The sequence below is a fragment of the Tasmannia lanceolata genome, unplaced genomic scaffold (genome assembly GCF_043159265.1).
Source record: "Tasmannia lanceolata isolate RefF3 unplaced genomic scaffold, GAP_Taslan_0.1 ptg000150l, whole genome shotgun sequence".
Classification (NCBI taxonomy): Eukaryota; Viridiplantae; Streptophyta; class Magnoliopsida; order Canellales; family Winteraceae; genus Tasmannia; species Tasmannia lanceolata.
Genome location: NW_027518826.1, coordinates 5,001 through 10,000, shown reverse-complemented (window position 1 = coordinate 10,000; position 5,000 = coordinate 5,001).

The following is a 5,000-nucleotide window of genomic DNA, read 5'->3' as shown; positions in this document are numbered from 1 at the left end:
CATTCTTGGGCGCAGATCCCGCATCGTCTCGTCGCGTCTGGGCGCAAACACGTCGCGTCTCGTTGCGTCTTCAGAAGTCGTCGCTAACAGCACCTTTGGTTGCCACTGGTGGTTAGGCTGGTTGGTTGCGCAAACCCTATAGGAGGGTGGCATGCTGGTGGGCGTTTTTGCCCGGATAGGCACTAGAATGTGCAGATTTTGGGCGTTTTTGCCTGGATAGGCTAAGGAATGGGCATGCTTTGGGCGTTTTTGCCCGGATAGGCACCGGAATGCTTGGCCTTGGCTTGTCCTAGCAAGGCATTGCTGGGTTGGGCTCCCTTGGCCTTTTGGGCGCCTTGGACGATGTCTTGCGAAGACCATGGGCACAAGGCCATGGCATATGGTGAGGAAAGGACCACGGTTGCCAAGGTTAGGCACCGGAATGCTTGGCCTTGGCTTGCCCTAGCAGGGCATTGCTGGGTTGGGCTCCCTTGGCCTTTTGGGCGCCTTGGACGATGTCTTGCGAAGACCATGGGCACAAGGCCATGGCATATGGTGAGGAAAGGACCACGGTTGCCAAGGTTAGGCACCGGAATGCTTGGCCTTGGCTTGCCAAAGCAGGGCATTGCTGGGTTGGGCTCCCTTGGCCTTCCGGGCGCCTTGGACACTGTCTTGGGAAGACCATGGGCACAAGGCCATGGCATATGGTGGGGAATGGACCACGGTTGCCAAGGCTAGGCATATAGAGAGGAATCGCATTTTTGCCCGGATAGGCACCGGAATGCTTGGCCTTGGCTTGCCATAGCAGGGCATTGCTGGGTTGGGCTCCCTTGGCCTTCCGGGGGCCTTGGACGCTGTCTTGGGAAGACCATGGGCACAAGGCCATGGCATATAGTGAGGAATGGACCACGGTTGGCAAGGCTAGGCATATAGAGAGGAATGGACCACGGTTGCCAAGGTTGCGCAAGTTTTGGGCATTTTTTGCCCGGATATGCCCAAGTATGCCCCGATAGGCCCGTTACGCCCCGGTATGAACGCGTATGCCCGGATAGACTCGGTATGCCTTGGGATACATGCGTATGCCCCGATAGGCTTGGTACGCCCCGATATGCGCACGTGTGCCCCAGTAGGGCTCGGTATGCCCCGGTATGTACGCGTGTGCCCCGATAGGCCCGGTATGCCCTGATAGGCCCGGTATGCCCCGATATGCACACGTGTGCCCCAATAGGGGTCGGTATGCCCCGGTAGGTACGCGTGTGCCCCGTAATGCACGTTTCGCAGATCTCCCCGCATGTCCCGCCCCTATATGTAATACTTACTTACTTACTTACTTTCTTTCTTGCTTGCTTGCTTGCTTGCAATGGTTGGGAGTGCCCGGCATGCCCCGCTGCAGAGACCAAGGGCGCAATGACTTGGCACCGCGGATGCCGGGACTCCGGCACTTCCCGTGGCACTGATGGTTGGTTCCAAAGACAAAAGGCCGTGCAAGGCCACCGCACCGCGGATGATTTTGCTCGTGCTGGCGCCGTTGTGTGGCCAAAGAACATGCGCGAATGCTCGTGTCGGAAGGGTTGGTGTCCTGGCCCCGCGGGTGTCACGAATGCTCGGTTGCGAAGACCATGGGACCAGAGCCATGGCACGTCGGATGATGGCTCCAGCTGGCGCCCCGGCACTTTCTGTGGCATTGATGCTCGGTTTCAAAGACAAACGTGCGCAGTGCCAGGGGACCGCGGATGACTGCTCGTGCTGGCCCCGTTGGGCGGCATTGATGGTCGGTTGCAAAGAAAATGCGCGATTGCTCGTGTCGGGGCCCGGCAAGCCAAGGCCAAGCGAGCCATGGCACGTCGGATGATGGCTCCAGCTGGCGCCCCGGCACTTTCTGTGGCATTGATGCTCGGTTTCAAAGACAAACGTGCGCAGGGCCAGGGGACCGCGGATGACTGCTCGTGCTGGCCCCGTTGGGCGGCATTGATGGTCGGTTGCAAAGAAAATGCGCGATTGCTCGTGTCGGGGCCTGGCAAGCCAAGGCCAAGCGAGCCATGGCAACGCGGATGATGGCTCGCTAGTGCTGGCGCCGTGCACAGTGGCCTCGCACACTCGCCCTGCACGCTTCCCTTGCACGCAGCCTTGCACACTAGCCTCGCATGCGAGCCTTGCACCCTAGCCATGCAAACTAGCCTTGCACGGTAGCCATGCACACAAGCCGTGCACATTAGCCATGCGCACAAGCCCCGCACACTAGCCTTGCGCACAACCCTTGCACACAAGCCATGCACTCGAGCAATGCACACAAGCCTTGCACTCAAGCAATGCACACAAGCCCTGGACACTAGCCTTGCACACGGGCCTGGCACACAAGCCTTGGTCACTAGCCTTGCGCACTAGCGTTCCACATGAGCCTTGCACACTAGCCTTGGACACTAGCCTTGCACACAGGCCTTGCACACTAGGCATGCTTGGGCGAGCTGATCCCGCATCAAGTCGACGGGTCTAGGCATTCTTGGGCGCAGATCCCGCATCGTCTCGTCGCGTCTGGGCGCAAACACGTCGCGTCTCGTTGCGTCTTCAGAAGTCGTCGCTAACAGCACCTTTGGTTGCCACTGGTGGTTAGGCTGGTTGGTTGCGCAAACCCTATAGGAGGGTGGCATGCTGGTGGGCGTTTTTGCCCGGATAGGCACTAGAATGTGCAGATTTTGGGCGTTTTTGCCTGGATAGGCTAAGGAATGGGCATGCTTTGGGCGTTTTTGCCCGGATAGGCACCGGAATGCTTGGCCTTGGCTTGTCCTAGCAAGGCATTGCTGGGTTGGGCTCCCTTGGCCTTTTGGGCGCCTTGGACGATGTCTTGCGAAGACCATGGGCACAAGGCCATGGCATATGGTGAGGAAAGGACCACGGTTGCCAAGGTTAGGCACCGGAATGCTTGGCCTTGGCTTGCCAAAGCAGGGCATTGCTGGGTTGGGCTCCCTTGGCCTTCCGGGCGCCTTGGACACTGTCTTGGGAAGACCATGGGCACAAGGCCATGGCATATGGTGGGGAATGGACCACGGTTGCCAAGGCTAGGCATATAGAGAGGAATTGCATTTTTGCCCGGATAGGCACCGGAATGCTTGGCCTTGGCTTGCCATAGCAGGGCATTGCTGGGTTGGGCTCCCTTGGCCTTCCGGGGGCCTTGGACGCTGTCTTGGGAAGACCATGGGCACAAGGCCATGGCATATAGTGAGGAATGGACCACGGTTGGCAAGGCTAGGCATATAGAGAGGAATGGACCACGGTTGCCAAGGTTGCGCAAGTTTTGGGCATTTTTTGCCCGGATATGCCCAAGTATGCCCCGATAGGCCCGTTACGCCCCGGTATGAACGCGTATGCCCGGATTGACTCGGTATGCCTTGGGATACATGCGTATGCCCCGATAGGCTTGGTACGCCCCGATATGCGCACGTGTGCCCCAGTAGGGCTCGGTATGCCCCGGTATGTACGCGTGTGCCCCGATAGGCCCGGTATGCCCCGATATGCACACGTGTGCCCCAATAGGGGTCGGTATGCCCCGGTAGGTACGCGTGTGCCCCGTAATGCACGTTTCGCAGATCTCCCCGCATGTCCCGCCCCTATATGTAATACTTACTTACTTACTTACTTTCTTTCTTGCTTGCTTGCTTGCTTGCAATGGTTGGGAGTGCCCGGCATGCCCCGCTGCAGAGACCAAGGGCGCAATGACTTGGCACCGCGGATGCCGGGACTCCGGCACTTCCCGTGGCACTGATGGTTGGTTCCAAAGACAAAAGGCCGTGCAAGGCCACCGCACCGCGGATGATTTTGCTCGTGCTGGCGCCGTTGTGTGGCCAAAGAACATGCGCGAATGCTCGTGTCGGAAGGGTTGGTGTCCTGGCCCCGCGGGTGTCACGAATGCTCGGTTGCGAAGACCATGGGACCAGAGCCATGGCACGTCGGATGATGGCTCCAGCTGGCGCCCCGGCACTTTCTGTGGCATTGATGCTCGGTTTCAAAGACAAACGTGCGCAGGGCCAGGGGACCGCGGATGACTGCTCGTGCTGGCCCCGTTGGGCGGCATTGATGGTCGGTTGCAAAGAAAATGCGCGATTGCTCGTGTCGGGGCCTGGCAAGCCAAGGCCAAGCGAGCCATGGCAACGCGGATGATGGCTCCAGCTGGCGCCCCGGCACTTTCTGTGGCATTGATGCTCGGTTTCGAAGACAAACGTGCGCAGGGCCAGGGGACCGCGGAGGACTGCTCGTGCTGGCCCCGTTGGGCGGCATTGATGGTGTGTTGCAGAGAGCATGTGCGATTGCAAGTGTCGGCCGGGTTTGGGTTCCCTTGGGCTTTCGGGTGCCTTGGACGCTGTCTTGCGAAGACCATGGGCACAAGGCCCCGTCCTGGCCCCTTGTTCGATTCGCTCTCGTCTTGCGCTTGCTTCCAAGGTCCTCCATGACCTTCCCCATGGCCTTGCTAGATCCCCCCCATGACGCATGACCTCTGTCCGTTGATTGGTTTTGAGTGCACACCATGCCCGGCTTGGCACCGTGTTGTCGCGTGAGTGGCATTTGGATCGTGCATGCTGGTGGGCTACCTGCCAATGCGCACAAGCCTTGCACACTAGCCTTGCGCACGAGCCTTGCACAAAAGCCTTGGACACAAGCCTTGCGCACAAGCCATGCGCACAAGCCTTGGACGCTAGCCTTGCACACAAGCCATGCATACAAGCCTTGCTCACAAGCCTTGGGCACTGGCCCATCGCAGTAGCCTTGCACACAAGCCTTGCGCACTAGCTTTGGGCACGAGCCTTGCGCACTTGCCTTGGGCACTAGCCTTGCACACAACCCTTGGGAACTAGCCTTGCGCACCAGCCTTGCCCACAAGCCTTGCACACCAGCCTTGCACACTAGCCTTGCATACAAGCCTTGCACACTAGCCTTGCACACAGGCCATGCTCACTAGCCTTGGGCACTAGCCTTGCACACAGACCTTGGGCACTAGCCTTGCGCACTAGCCTTGCCCACGAGCCTTG